The sequence below is a fragment of the Tamandua tetradactyla genome, chromosome 11, assembly GCF_023851605.1.
Source record: "Tamandua tetradactyla isolate mTamTet1 chromosome 11, mTamTet1.pri, whole genome shotgun sequence".
NCBI classification, from domain to species: domain Eukaryota; kingdom Metazoa; phylum Chordata; class Mammalia; order Pilosa; family Myrmecophagidae; genus Tamandua; species Tamandua tetradactyla.
Window position 1 is genome coordinate 55,490,273 of NC_135337.1, and position 16,413 is coordinate 55,506,685.

At 41.9% G+C, this 16,413-nt stretch overlaps 1 pseudogene; it reads left to right on the forward strand.

The window, feature by feature from the left end:
* The first annotated feature begins 1,919 nt into the window (after window positions 1-1,919).
* On the forward strand, window positions 1,920-5,933 carry LOC143649130 (RNA-binding motif, single-stranded-interacting protein 1 pseudogene; annotated as a pseudogene).
* Window positions 5,934-16,413: the final 10,480 nt, after the last annotated feature.

Below are 16,413 nucleotides of genomic sequence, written 5' to 3' on the forward strand. Positions count from 1 at the left end.
ATTTAAAAGATGTTCTTAAACATGGGAAAACATGGCGTTGCCTCTCCAAATATCCACTGTTTGTTCAAAATTAATTCCCATAAAATAAGAAAACTTTAAAATGTGAAGGTATGATAGTCAGAATAGTGGTAATGGTCTCACAAAGACATCCACATCCCCAGAACCCATGAATATGTTTCCTTCATGGTAAAAGAGACCTCGCAACTGTGGTTAAGGTCAAGAACCTTGAGAAAGGAGATCATCCTGGATCATCCAAGTGGGCTCAATCTAACCACATGTCCTTAAAAGTGACTGGGTCAGAGAAATGATATGGAAGAAGAAGGAAGAGAGATTCAAAGTGTGAGAAGGACTCTACCCACTGTTTCCACTTTGAGATGAGGAAAAGGAGCCTTGAGCCAAAGAATGTGGTGGCATCTAGAAGCTGGAAACAGCCTGTAGCTGGCAGCCAGCAAGCAAATGGGGATCCCAGTCCCACAACTGCAAGGAGCTAAATTCTCCCACCAACCAGAAGGCGCAAGGAAATGGATTTTCATCCAGAATCCTTCAGAAAGGAACATAGGCATACTGACGTGTTGATTTTAGTCCAGAGAGACCCATATCAGACAGGAAATTCAAGAGCTAGGGTATCAAATATAGTTTCTTTCAGTCCGAAGGAGCAGGGGTGGGGAGAGGGTTTGCCTCCGAGTTGGTCTCCGAAGGTGCTCAGAGTTTCCATGGCCATGATGAGAGGTGCCAGGGGATGGTGACTTCCGGGGTACCCAGGAGACATCTCTGTGGGGAATAAAAGTACCTCCCCAGGTGTAACTCATTTGTAATTCCAGGTTCTGAGGGGACTAACGTGGGGTACGTGGGGAGATGGTACCAGGCGACCTGGCAACCCAACAGCATGGGGTCTTCTGTGCACGTGGAGCATTAGCAGTCTGCAGGCTACACAGAGCAGTTAGGAATGACGGAAACATAGCAAACCCTAACGCAGTTGAAAGGACACCAAAGCCAGCCTGTCATTGCCGTGGGTTAGAGGAGTAAGGTACAAGCACAAACACTAATAGGGGGCAGGTGGGGGTAGGGAGCACTGGATAAAATCCCCCTGTTGACCCTGATACCTTCTACCCTCCCTGAAAGCAGATTTGGTCCCTGAGAATGCCACTGCCACAGCCAATATCTTGTTCTTCAGTCTTTCCTGGAAAGCCTCGATTGCTTTTCCTCAGCTGCTTTCAACAAACGCCAAAAAGTTGCATTTAAAGTGCTGACTGTGAGCATTTTGCTAGACCAGTTTCCCTCTTCTTGTTCTCAATGTGGTGATTTCTGGAAGATTTTTGTGCCCTGATCTGCAGAAGTACCTAATTTCTGGTATCCAAAACCTTGGCCAGATCTTATAGAAGAATGTCTGCCTTTCTTTCACAGAGGAGTGGTTTTCGTCCCTTTCCATGTCGGTTTTGCTTGTGAATTGTTCCTTCTTACTCTCATGAGCCTTAAGTCCAGGCCTTGGCTTTTCTTCAGTGATGCGAGCATTGCCTTCAAGGCTGCAGTTCTTCCTCTGTGGGAGGTCCTCAGAGGTCTGAGGACATTTTTAGTCTATTCAGATATATCCAGGCACTGGGGTTGTTAATGAGTTCATCTTTCTTACTTTGTTCCTGTTGATGGGAAGAAGAGATGCTTGAGAAGCTAGAGTTCTTCAGTTCGAATTCTTTAATAACATCTGAAGAGCTATTTTTAAAGTACCAGCTTCACATGAATGACTATTTCTGACACCTTTCCAGGAAAAAGTCAGTTACTCAAGTACACTAAAAAGGGAAGCAGGAGTTGCTTAGGCCACCCTTTGTAAAGCTTTATAGAACCTCCAGATCATATCTACAAACAACCTCTGCAAGAGACTGGAGAAGTCAAGCCAAGAGATTAAGTAGTTTAGCAGCAAAATCATGACTGGCCAGGTCTGTGATAGCTTCCAGCAAAGATACCTAGCTGGTGAGAATCATGGTCCTTTCTTCTTCAAGCAAGAGTTTCTCCCAGTCAGGCCTCAGGCTGCAATGTTGGTTCCCACACTTGAGTTCCACCACGCCCTCTGTTAACAAGGTGGTAGCTTTTGGGATGGGTCCCCAAGAGGCTCATACCAAGTGCTAGAAGTCTCTTAGTCTTTGGTAAACTTAGTCCCGCAGCAGCTATGTCAGTCGCCTTCCTCTGACCCCGCTGCTTTCATGCCTGTGGGAGACACTTGTCCTGCTGCATTTCTCCCCTGGTGGGTGGAAGGGCTATATGTGGCTCTGCCAGTCAAAGACTGTTCTTCCCCTTTGCAACTGCCCTGCCAACTCTGGAGCCAAGAAACGCTCCTTGCTTCCAGCTTTCAAATCTCTCTCAAAGTTTTCCTCTCAAAGTTGTTTGGAATTCAGAGCAATGTTGTTCTCCATTTACGAACAGTGTCATAAATGGTGGTTAGCTTTTTAAGCTTAAATGCACTAATTTGTGTAACTTATAATGTCAATGTCATATTCTAATGGTGGAAATGAAATACCATTTGCAACCATGCTTCTATGAGGAAATAATTTGTGAATTTCTCATTGGATTGTCAAGAAGAAACTCGGTGTTACAGGATCGCCTTATGTCTTTCCCCTACACAGCTGCTGGCAGCCACTGGGAGGGAAGCTCTCCCTGTTCCTTGCCACTGGCAGGGAGATGGGATAACAGAGGCTGGAGCAGTCTTTGGGGAATGAGGAAAACAGGATCCATAGTGAGAGCCCCTGACACTGCTTGTCAGGATTTTCCACCTCCTCTTTCGTCCCATCTTGTCCCCCTTTTTTCCCTCCATGATAGCGTGGGAGTAGGTTCAGACTACCTGAGTGGGAGAAGCAGAATTACTGCATAAGAGCGCGAGGCTGTGGTCATTTGCATGAGAAAGACATTCCAAACATTGGGGACTGTCTGTGTCTGGAAGATTCAAAACTTAACATTCTGTCCTCAGCCTGCAAGCTGCACTGAGAAATAACTGGCCTATGTATTTTTACAAAGCCTGAAACCTTTTTTAGTGTATTTGGCGCCAACAGTTTTCTTGAGCTGTAACAAAATGAAAAAAACCTGTACTCACATCTCAGTGTAATTTTGGTAGAAACATTTTGTTATTTTCACAAGGTGGAGTTGGGTATAACAGTTGAATTCAGTTTAGCAATCAAGTACTCAAAAAAAAAAAAAAAAGATAGGAGTCTAATCCCAGCTCTGCCCCTTATTTTTTGCAAGTTGTGTAATGTTGAGCAGTTGCATAACCATTCTGAACCTTCCTTTCCTGCTCTGCAGAAGAGGGATTATACTTGTCCCTTCTAATATAATGGATAAGTGTGCGAAAACCTAAGTGAGTCAATGAAAGAAACAAAAACCAGAACATCAAGCCTGCATTTTTTTCTAATCAAAGGGACTGAGATATGAAGTATTATAAAAATAATCATGAAGATTAGTTTAGAAGTCAGCAATCTCTATTGCTCAGTGCTATGCTGTATGTGTTCTGCTAGAGACACACAACTCAAAAGACGAGGAATGTTTATAACACCTGAAATTCCTCCCTGGAACAAATGCAAATGGACTCAAATGTGTTTGTTAGAAAAAAAATAACAATCCTTTCTCCAACTATTCCTCAATTTATCACAAAAGCAATTACATTTTTATAGTACTTTTTTTCTAAGTAAGTTTACAGTTGTATTATTAAGCAAATGGAATTATCATTTCTTTAGTTGTGGAGATGAAAAAATCATTTTCTAATGTCTCTGGATAATTTCTAAGAGACATTTCCTTATATTGAAGAATACCTTCATAACTCCTTGACAGCTTTTGGTTTAATCATGTTTACCATGTTTAGTTTAGTTTTGTTTTCTTTTCTTTTCATATCTGCAACCTAAAGATTTGTTTTTGAAGCATTTCTGTTCCATTTGTGTTTTTCTAAAGTGCATCACAAACTTTATGTCCTTTTTCCCAAAACTTTTCTCAGATCCAGCTGAACAGCTCAGTGATACGATTATTTCAGCTTTCAAAAATACAGAGTATTGAGATTTCCATCTTTGTGTGAAATAAATTTGTAGTTCCACTGTTCCCTGGCTTTTCTGTGGAATTCAGGCCATTTAAGGGTTGTTAAAAAGGCAGTCCTGTGAGTGACACATCAACATGGCAACGTAAGACACCCCCCTAAAAGCCTCCCCAGAGGCAGCAGCAACTATTGCAAGCAGTCTCTGGCACCCACCCACTCCATGGCCTTTCCCTGTCCCAGCATTGCCAGCAGTAATAACATTAATAGCAGTAGCAACTTAAGATGGGATCAACTAAGTAAAACAAACCTCTATATCCGAGGACTGCCTCCCAACACCACAGACCAGCACATGGTGAAGCTGTGTCAGCCATATGGAAAAATAGTCGCCACAAAAGCAGTTTTGGATGAAAGAGCAAATGGAAAGTTTATGGTTTTCTCAGGTTTGATAGTCTTGCAGGCTCTGCAGGCTCCCAAAGCTGTCTGCTAGTGGAATTCAAGTTCAAAAGGCAATATGCTTTTTAAAGCTTGAAATATGCTCAAATCTTTTGGACAAATCATTTCTATAAGGACACTGCATGATTCCAGTGGTACGAGTTGTGGTGTTGGCTTTGCTAGGATGGAAGCAACAGAAAAGTGCTATTGGTCATTTTAACAGGAAATTCATTAAGACACTACCAGAACTCTCTCTATAAGCCAACTTAGCAGGTGAACTCATTGCCTTCCCCTACTCTGTGGGACATGACTCCCAGGGGTATAAATTTCCCTGGAAACATGGGACAGACCTGCTGGAATGACCTGGGACCCAGCATCATGGGATTGAGAGTCTTCTTGCAAAGAAAGGGGAAGAGAGAAATGAGACAAAGTTTCTGTGACAGAGATTTCAGAGCCAAGAGGTTATCTTGGAGGTTATTCTGATGCATTATATAGATAATCCTTTTTTAGTTTATGGGTATTGGAGTGGCTGGAGGGAAGTACCTGAAACTGTTGAGCTGTGTTCCAGTAGCCTTGATTCTTGAAGACAATTGTATAATGATATAGCTTTTACAATGTGACTGTGTGGTTGTGAAAACCTTGTGTCTGATGCTCCTTTTATCCAAGGTATGGACAGATGAATAAAAAAATAAGGATACAAAATAAATGAATAATAAGGAGGATGAAAGGTAAAAATGTGGGTAGATTGAAATACTGGTGGTCAATGAGAGGGAGGGGTAAAAGGTATGGGAGGTATGAGTTTTCTCTTTTTTTTATTTCTTCTTCTGGAGTGATGCAAATGTTCTAAAAATGATCATGGTGAGGAATACACAACTATGTGATAATATCATGAGCCATTGATTGTACACCATGTATGGACTGTATGTATGAAGATTTCTTAATAAAAATATTTAAAAAAAAATTAAAGACACTGCCAAGAGTTTTTGTACCTACAGAGCCTTTATTGTGTAAGTTTGTGAATGGAGGGCAGAAAAAAGAGACAGAATTCAAATGAAAACATCTTTAGTGAAAGGTTATGGCATAGAGAAGGAAAGGCTGCAATGACACTTATGACCCAACTACAGCTGCTATATAGAATGGATTTCATCCTTTACCATATAGCATTGCCACAAACCAAATGATCACTCAGAATTCTATTATATTCTTTTTTGCATCTCCTCTATGTGCTTACCAGGTGCAAAGTTCTTCTTGGATGCAACCTCAATTCATATACCTAACAGCACCTTGATGCTGTGTAAACTCCCTCAAAAGAGCATACCATGTCACTTCAGCCCGCACCTATGATTAGCCCTCTGGCCCCATAGATGATTTCCCTAATGGATCATACGTGCCTGCAGCATCCACTATTCAAGGAGCCCACTTGCCACAATATACACATATGTAGACAACAGCGGTTCCTGTTGAGAAGGCACGTGATCAGCACAGGTGGCTGTAGAGACAGCTAATGATTATTCTACATGTACCTTCAACCCAGTAAGTAACTGTGAAATGTACAGAAGGGTGTTCTTACATGAAGGAGGGTGTGAAGACTGAATAGTCATGGATTTTTTTATGATCAGTTGTGCTGTAGGAAACTATTGAGTTTTGCATAGGTTTTTGAAAACGCTATTTATAATGAAATCAACTAAAACTATTTTTGCTTTAAGTTCTATAAAGCACATAGAATCCTTAAGTTCAACTAGTAGCTGTTCCCGTAAGCAGATTTATTATAATAAAAAATATTAAACAAAAAATTTTATTAAATGTTTTGATGTAAAAAAGAAAGAAAACTTCGATTTTCTGAATGTACACAAAGACCATGAAGACTTATCAAACACATGAGCAGATTTGTGTGATTTTGTTCATTTTGTGTTTTAATTTTGTTTTTATAAGCTATATAAACTGGGCTTACTGAGGTTTAACTAGCCCAGTTTCACCCTATGAGTTTTGGTGTTCCGTGTTTACCATATGAGTTTTGGCTGTCAGGGTCTCTTTTCCTAGTTTCCGTTTTTCTTTCAATGTAGTATAAAGAATCTTATCTTTTTCTATAGATTCCAATTTTCCTTACATTTTCCAGTGTTGTAGCTTTTTCAGTAAAATTTAGTTCAAACTAATGATATAGGACACTTTGATGAAATGAACTGGTCCATGATGCCTTGTAAAACAACAGCATAGGGCTTTTAGAAGGTAATCAATAAAAGTTGCTGAATTTTTGCTTTGTAAAATGAGTAGTAAGTGTTTTTAATGATTTGTCACAGAATGTATAAGGTAGTGAAATGCAAAAAGGGAAAAATGTTGTTTTGTGTAAAACATATGTTATGACTGGCAAACTTTTAATAAATTGTAAGGCTGTATGTCCACAGCTTACATTAGAAATTGGACAAGAGTGGAGAAAGGGAGTCACTGAATATTTTGTCCTTCCTTTACAGTATTGATTGTGCTTTAGAGTGAGAATTATGCCTGCGATCTGGCAAATCAGAAACAACAAAAACAAAAAAAAAACCACGTTGCTATTGCAACTAATTGACCAAAGCTAAAACTAAGGATTTCTCTTCAAACATAAGCTGAGGTGAATAGAAGCAAAATGATTGGCTACTAGCACTTTCTCACTATCTCTCTCTCTATTTCTCTTAGGTAAAGTTGAAAAATAAAAAATGACTCATCACTTTCAAAGTTAACTTCACTGAAGGCCAAAGAGCCAGAAACCAGTAGCTCCAGCTTGTCTTAGCAACACATCTTCTGTGCTCTTTATTTCAGCCGAACCAGTTTGCAATTAGGAATATGTGCCTTTTTTGTACCTTTGCATTTAGGTTTCATAATTTTAATTGATGGATGGGCACATGCAAAAAACAAAAAAGGCATGAAGATATGGATCCAAGTAGTGCCACACTTTACACTAAAGGTGTTAGTGTAAAGAAAAACCAATTTTGAAACTATGCAATTCCTGATTTGTAAATACACAGTTATTTTTATCTTAGTACATATAATATAATCCAATGTTATTAAGGGTTTTATTAAGGCCATTGCATATGTTTTAAAAGCAATGGTAAATTAAATTGTCTTTCAAAACTGTACTTGTCTGGTCAACTGTGTATGGTCAGTTATCCACCTTATGAGTCTACTTTTTTTTGTGCTGGGACAGTTTATTGAACTCCTTGTTTCCAAATCGTCCTAGCTCAGGAGGTACAGCTAAGCAGTGATTTCTCTCAAATATTTTTTAGTTCTTAAATTTTATGTTTGTATTTTATTACAGATATTAGTGATAGTTCATAGTTTCAAAAGTCCTCCCTGTGCTGAGAAGTGTGGATTCTAGTGAAAAACAGTCATAAGAGAAATGTGTTTTTGTTTTTGTTTCCTCTTTTAAAGTTGTAGTGTTATTGGTTCCATGTTTCCCGGAATATCACTGTTTTGTGAAAGTGCAGACTGAACACAGCACCCTCCCTGTATCTACTACATTTATAAACCTGGGCCACTTACTATTTGACATTTTTGCATTAGTTAAGACAGAAATTTGACAGCTCAGTTAGAGAGGAGGGAAAATTTCCTGCTTAGAAATGATTAAACTAAGTTGCATATTTGTCTTGGTAAGCTTTGGGAAATGTAACTTCATGCATCAAAAAAAAAAAAAATTCAGTTAAACATCACATAGTAGAAAGCCATTAAATTATAAAAAATTAATTGGTGAAAAAATCTTTTGTACAGATTGAAAAAAAGATTTTCATGGAGTATCTATATGATCAAGAGAGTTAATTTTTGTTTTTTTTATTTTACTAGTGCCATACTTGCTAATGGTAACTTATTTGTCCAGTTCAAGATAATTCTGTGGTTGTTTCCTAGGACTTATTGTTAAACACCAAAAGACATTTTCCACCTGCACATGGGTTCAGATTATCAGTTTTTTTGTTTTATTTATTTTGAAAACCTTTGAATAAAAAGCATCTGACATTTTCTTTTTTAAGCCTCTGTCATGGTTAGGGACAGGTGTCAACTTGGCCAAGTTGTGGTACCTGTTCATCTGATTGGGCAAGCGCTGGCCTGTCTGTTGCAATGAGGACATTTCATAGGATTAGGTCATGATCACGTCAGCTACATCCACAGCTGATTCCATTTGTAATCAGCCAAAGGGGAGTGTCTTCTGCAATTAGTGATGCTAAATCCAATCATGGGAAGCCTTTTAAGGAGGACTCAGAAGAGACAGGTTGCATTCCTGCTTTGGCTGGTGAGCCTCTCCTGTGGAGTTCATCCAGGCCATCCATTGGAGTCATCAGCTTCGCAGCCTGCCCTGTGGATTTTGGACTCTGCATTCCTACGGTCACGTGAGACACTTTCATAAATTTTGTATTTGCATGTGTTCCCTGTTGATTCTGTTTCTCTAGAGAACCCTAACTAATACATCTTGGTACCGGGAGTGGTTCTTAAGGAACAGAATCTTAAAAATGGGTTTTTATGAATGGTTTTCTACTCTGACTGGGCTCAGAGACACTAAGGACTCTGATTCCCGTAATCAGAATGACACTCCCAATCCATGGACTGAGTTGGCAAAGGAGATAGTCAAAATATCATCATTCGATTCTCCTAATGCTTCGCTTGTACGAAGCCAGACTCTGGGGGATAATGTTTTTGACACCTTTACAGAGTTTTGTAGGAATAAGAGTTATAGAGATGTTGGTTGGTTGTTGTTAGATACACTGTCTACATTAAAGGGTGAAAGGGATGGGCTTAAGGCTTCAAACAAGAAGCTTAAGTGCCGTCTGAAAGATGTAGAGGTTTCTATGAGTATCCTGAAGGAAAATTTTATTTCCTGTAGCCGTAGACTTGAGATCTCTGAAAATCAGACTCAGAATCTTATTGTTAGAGTAGCAACTTTACAACGTAAACTGAAATCTCAGTCTTGCATGGTGTCTGCCGTTAAAGTGAGGGCATTGATTGGAAAGGAGTGGGACCCTGAAAAATGGGATGGTGACATATGGATTGATAATGATGTTGGAGGTGAGGTTGAAACCCTAGACCATGCTGAGCCTTCTTTAGATAACCCTGTAATAGTCTGCCCTGAGGACATAGCCGCCCCACCTCCAGCTTGCCTTGAGGAATTGGCCACCCAACCTCCTCCTGAAGGGATTAGCCCTAGAGTTATTAATCCTGTTTCACCAGATGAAACTGCAAATGAAAGCCCTGAAGCAAATGGCTTGGAAGATATTTCTAATTCTTTTCATGACCCACCCCCACCACCCCTCATTTCTTCTAGACCTATAACTAGACTAAAGTCCCAACAGGCCCCTAAAGGTGAGGTACAAAGTATCACACATGAGGAGGTACGTTATACTCCAAAAGAACTGTGTGAGTTTTCCAATTTATATAGACAGAAATCAGGAGAATGTGTGTGGCAATGGATTTTAAGAGTGTGGGATAATGGTGGGAGGAATATAAGGCTGGATCAGGCTGAATTTATTGATATGGGCCCACTAAGCAGAGATTCTGCATTCAATGTTATAGCTCGAGCAGTTAGAAAAGGTGTTAACAGCTTGTTTGGGTGGTTGGTTGAAACATGGATCAAAAGGTGGCCAACATTACCTGAGGTTGAAATGCCAGAACTGCCCTGGTATAATGTAGATGAGGGGATCCAGAGGCTTAGAGAGATTGGGATGTTAGAGTGGATTTATCATGCAAAGCCTGCCCTTACACCCCAGGAATGTCCAGAGGATGCACCTTTTACCAGAACAGTGAGAAATAAATTTGTGAGACTAGCACCATCATCCCGCAAGAGCTCTGTGGTTGCACTTCTCTGTAGGTCAGATATTACTGTAGGAACTGCTGTCACTGAGCTGGAATCCTTAAACACAATGGGGATGACAGGATCCCAAGTTGGCAGAAGCCAGGTGGCAGCACTTAATCACCAAAGACAGGGTAGACGTGGGTATTATAATAGACAACAAACTCAAAGGAGGCATCAAAATTATATGACACGCAGAGATTTGTGGCATTGGCTAGTAAATCATGGGGTGCCTAGAAATACAATAGAAGGGCAGCCTACTAAATTCTTGTTGGAGCTGTATAAACAAAAGAGTTCTAGGTCAAGGGAACAGAAATCTAACCTGAATTACAAAAACACAGAGTCACGGCCCCTTAACCAATTTCCAGACTTGAAACAGTTTACAGACCCTGAGCCCCTTGAATGAAGGGGAGGCCAGGTCCCTATGGGGAAGAAACCTGTTACACTGCCACAAATTTATACTGTTAACCTTCCTCTAAGTCTTCCCCAAGGAGACCGACGGCCTTTTACCAGGGTAACTGTGCATTGGGGAAAAGGAAATGATCAGATATTTCGGGGATTATTAGACACTGGTTCAGAAGTGACATTAATTCCAGGGGACCCAAAACGTCACTCTGGACCACCAGTCAGAGTGGGGGCTTATGGAGGCCAGGTGATCATTGGTTTTTTTTTTTTTTTTTTTTTTTTTTTTTTTTAGGAAGGAAGGGAAGGAAAGACAGAGAGAAGGAAGGAAGGATGGAAGGAAGGAAGGGAGGAAGAAAGGGAAACATCTTTAAACATTTTCTTGTTTTTTATTGTATTTTGTTTGTTTTGTTTGTTTTTTACATGGGCTGGGGCCGGGAATCGAACCGAGGTCCTCCGGCATGGCAGGCAAGCACTTTGCCCGCTGAGCCACCGCGGCCCGCCCATCAATGGAGTTTTAGCTCAGGTCCGTCTCACAGTGGGTCCAGTGGGCCCCCGGACCCATCCTGTAGTTATTTCCCCAGTTCCGGAATGTATAATTGGCATAGACATACTGAGCAACTGGCAGAATCCCCACGTTCGTTCTCTAACTCGTGCAGTGAGGGCTATTATGGTGGGAAAGGCCAAGTGGAAGCCACTAGAACTGCCCCTACCAAGCAAAATAGTAAATCAAAAGCAATACCGTATTCCTGGAGGGATTGCAGAGATTACGGCCACTCTTAAGGACTTGAAAGATGCAGGGGTGGTGATTCCCACCACATCCCCATTCAACTCTCCTATTTGGCCTGTGCAGAAAACAGATGGGTCTTGGAGAATGACAGTGGATTATCGTAAACTCAACCAGGTGGTAACTCCAATTGCAGCTGCTGTTCCAGATGTAGTATCATTGCTTGAGCAAATCAGTACATCCCCTGGTACCTGGTATGCAGCTATTGATCTGGCAAATGCTTTTTTCTCAATAGCTATTAGTAAGGACCACCAGAAACAGTTTGCTTTCAGCTGGCAAGGTCAGCAATATACTTTCACTGTCCTACCTCAGGGGTATATCAACTCTCCAGCCCTATGTCATAATCTTGTTCGCAGAGACCTTGATCGTTTCTGCCTCCCACAAGACATCACACTGGTCCATTATATTGATGATATCATGTTGATTGGACCTAGTGAGCAAGAAGTAGCAACTACTCTAGATTTACTGGTAAGGCATTTGCGTGTCAGAGGATGGGAGATAAATCCAACAAAAATACAGGGGCCTTCCACCTCAGTAAAATTTCTAGGTGTCCAGTGGTGTGGGGCATGTCGAGATATCCCTTCTAAGGTGAAGGATAAATTGCTGCATCTGGCCCCTCCCATAACCAAAAAAGAGGCACAACGCCTAGTGGGTCTTTTTGGATTTTGGCGACAACATATTCCTCATTTGGGTGTGCTACTCCGGCCCATTTATCGAGTGACCAGAAAAGCTGCTAATTTTGAGTGGGGACCTGAACAAGAGGAGGCTCTGCGACAGGTCCAGGCTGCTGTGCAAGCTGCTCTGCCACTTGGGCCATATGATCCAGCAGATCCAATGGTGCTGGAAGTGTCAGTGGCAAATAGAGATGCTGTCTGGAGCCTTTGGCAGGCCCCTATAGGAGAATCACAACGCAGACCCTTAGGATTTTGGAGCAAAGCCTTACCATCTGCTGCAGATAACTACTCTCCTTTTGAGAAACAGCTTTTGGCCTGCTACTGGGCCTTAGTAGAGACTGAACGCTTAACCATGGGCCACCAAGTTACCATGAGACCTGAGTTGCCTATCATGAGTTGGGTGTTGTCTGACCCACCAAGCCATAAAGTTGGGCATGCACAGCAGCACTCTATTGTAAAGTGGAAATGGTATATACGAGATAGAGCCAGAGCAGGTCCTGAAGGCACAAGTAAGTTACATGAAGAAGTGGCACAAATGCCCATGGTTTCCACTCCTGCTGCCACATTACCTTCTCTTTCCCAGACCAGAGCTATGGCCTCTTGGGGAGTTCCTTACAGTGAATTGACTGAGGAAGAGAAAACTCGGGCCTGGTTTACAGATGGTTCAGTACGATATGCAGGTACCACCCGAAAGTGGACAGCTGCAGCATTACAACCCCTTTCTGGGGTGTCCTTGAAGGACAGTGGTGAGGGGAAATCCTCCCAGTGGGCAGAACTTCGAGCAGTGCACCTGGTTGTTCATTTTGCTTGGAAGGAAAACTGGCCAGAGGTGCGTTTGTATACTGACTCATGGGCTGTTGCTAATGGTTTGGCTGGATGGTCAGGGACTTGGAAAGACCATAATTGGAAAATTGGTGACAAAGAGGTCTGGGGAAGAAGTATGTGGATAGACCTTTCTGAGTGGGCTAAAACCCTGAAGATATTTGTGTCCCATGTGAATGCACACCACAGGGTGACTTCAGCAGAGGAAGATTTTAATAATCAAGTGGCTAAGATGACCCGTTCTATGGATACCAGTCAGCCTCTTTCCCCAGCAACTCCTGTTATTGCCCAATGGGCTCATGAACAAAGTGGTCATGGTGGTAGGGATGGAGGTTATGCATGGGCTCAGCAACATGGACTTCCACTCACCAAGGCTGACCTGGCTACAGCCACTGCTGAGTGCCCAATCTGCCAGCAGCAGAGACCCACACTCAGCCCCCGATATGGCACCATTCCCCGAGGTGACCAGCCAGCTACACGGTGGCAGGTTGATTACATTGGACCACTCCCTTCATGGAAGGGGCAGCGATTTGTTCTAACTGGAATAGACACATACTCTGGATATGGGTTTGCTTTCCCTGCACGCAATGCTTCTGCCAAAACTACTATCCGTGGGCTTACAGAATGCCTTATCCATCGTCATGGTATTCCACATAGCATTGCTTCGGATCAAGGAACACACTTCACAGCAAATGAAGTGCGGGAATGGGCACATGCTCATGGAATTCTCTGGTCTTACCATGTTCCCCATCATCCAGAAGCAGCTGGATTGATAGAACGGTGGAATGGCCTTTTGAAAACTCAATTACAGTGCCAACTAGGTGGCAAAAACTTGAAAGGCTGGGGTAATGTTCTCCAGGAAGCTGTGTATGCTCTGAATCAGCATCCACTGTATGGTGCTGTTTCTCCCATAGCCAGGATCCATGGGTCCAGGAACCAAGGGGTGGAAATGGGTGTGGTGCCACTCACTATTACTCCTAGTGATCCACTAGGAAAATTTTTGCTTCCTGTCCCTGCTACCCTGAGTTCTGCTGGTCTACAGGTTTTAGTTCCAAAACAGGGTGTGCTTTCTCCAGGAGAAACAACAGTGATACCACTGAACTGGAAGTTAAGATTGCCACCTGGCCACTTTGGGCTACTTATGCCTCTGGATCAACACACCAAGAAGGGGATTACATTATTGTCTGGGGTAATTGACACTGACTATCAGAAGGAAGTAGGACTGCAACTACATAATGGAGGTAAAGAAGAGTTTTCTTGGAATATAGGAGATCCCCTGGGGCGTCTATTAGTACTACCATGCCCTGTGATTAAAATCAATGGAAAACTGCAACAACACAATCCAGGCAGGACCATTAATGGCTCTGAGACTTCAGGAATGAAGGTTTGGGTCACCCCACCAGGCAAAGAACCACGGCCAGCTGAAGTGCTTGCTGAGGGGAAAGGGAACATGGAATGGGTAGTGGAAGAAGGTAGTGATAAATATGAACTTCGACCACGTGATCAGTTACAGAAACGAGGACTGTAATGCTGTTTTGTTTGTGTTATACTATTTAAGTTGTAAGATATCAAGTTTAAGAATGAATGTTGCCCAAGGATTTGCACGCTATTCTGGAGAGATTTAATGTGTTTCCAGTTATATGCAGGACAGTTGAGTATTGTCAGGAAAAAAAAAATGTGCGCTTATTTGTTTTCATTTGGAAATTAAGTATGGTCTAAGGTGATATATATATATATATATATATATATATATATATATGTGTGTGTGTGTGTGTGCCAAGTTGACAAGGGGTGGACTGTCATGGTTAGGGACAGGTGTCAACTTGGCCAAGTTGTGGTACCTGTTCATCTGATTGGGCAAGCGCTGGCCTGTCTGTTGCAATGAGGACATTTCATAGGATTAGGTCATGATCACGTCAGCTACATCCACAGCTGATTCCATTTGTAATCAGCCAAAGGGGAGTGTCTTCTGCAATTAGTGATGCTAAATCCAATCATGGGAAGCCTTTTAAGGAGGACTCAGAAGAGACAGGTTGCATTCCTGCTTTGGCTGGTGAGCCTCTCCTGTGGAGTTCATCCAGGCCATCCATTGGAGTCATCAGCTTCGCAGCCTGCCCTGTGGATTTTGGACTCTGCATTCCTACGGTCATGTGAGACACTTTCATAAATTTTGTATTTGCAAGTGTTCCCTGTTGATTCTGTTTCTCTAGAGAACCCTAACTAATACAGCCTCCCCAGAGATTTAGCAAATAAAAAGACAAATCCCACTCGCTTAGGGCTTGGAAAGATAACAGAGACTGGAAAAGGACTCCACAAATGCTGAAACAGAAAAGTATCCGGTAGGAAAATTTTCTCCTGCACCACCAGTCCATTTCCATTCTCCTCCACCTTACTCAGTCCCGCATAGCTTGGGAGTCATACAGAGGCAGCACAGCCCCTGTCCCTCCCACCATAGACAGAGATTGTAGAGCAACTCAGGAGTAAGTTAGAACTCCATGCATATCCAGGCACAGGGACCTAAATTCACAGACACCCAGGGCAGAACACAAGCCACTGAGGAGTGCTACATAGGACCAAGACCCAGGGAGGGGTGGGGGTGGGGCGGGGGAAATGGCAGTAGAAATGCGTGCAGGAACACTTGTGCACTCACTCATCCAGTTTCCATCAGCTGTACCACCTAAAGGAAAATGGACTTTTCTGAAGTGCCCCAACTTTCTGGATTGATCCCATCTGGCTCCCAGGAACGGGATATCCTAACAGGGAAGAAACTGGAGATAAAAAAAGCCGTACAGGAAAAAAAAGGAGGGAGGGGTTAAACTGAACTGCTGTAAGATAGGCTAGGGCCCAAAACTGAAAAGTGTAAGGAAAATGACACACTAAGTGAGGGAGAGAGAATTTAAACAAATCATAGGAGCTGGAAAGAAGTCTGCATGAAAAAAATATATATATATACAACATAACAAGATTCCAGAGAAGGAAGACAGGAAAAGAAGCTTTCTCCTGGAGGTAAAACAACTTCATAAAAAAAAAAAAAATGCAACTTAAAAATTGTACCACATATCCAGGGCAAGAATTAGATGAAAAAGTTTTGAGGAAATCTGAACTGTTAAATATAGGCTACTCTGAAGGTCCAGAATATGTTAGATCAAGCTTCAAAGAGCCTTAACACAAAGCCCATCAACAATAAAACCTCAGACAAGAGGGAGAAATGGACTTTCAGAGTAAACTCATCAAGATAATCAGATGTCTAGACATCAGCAAAAAAAATAAAAGCCATACTAAGAAACAGGAAGATATGGCTCAGTCAAGGAAAAAATTAAAACTTCACAGGAGACTCAGAAGTTGGTACAACAAATCAAAGATGTTCAAACAAATCTCCTAAATCCTAAAATGATCCTAAATCAAAGCATGAAGATATAAAGAACACAATGTAGGAGCATAAAGAATTTGAAAATACAAAGAGAAACATAACGGAAGTTAT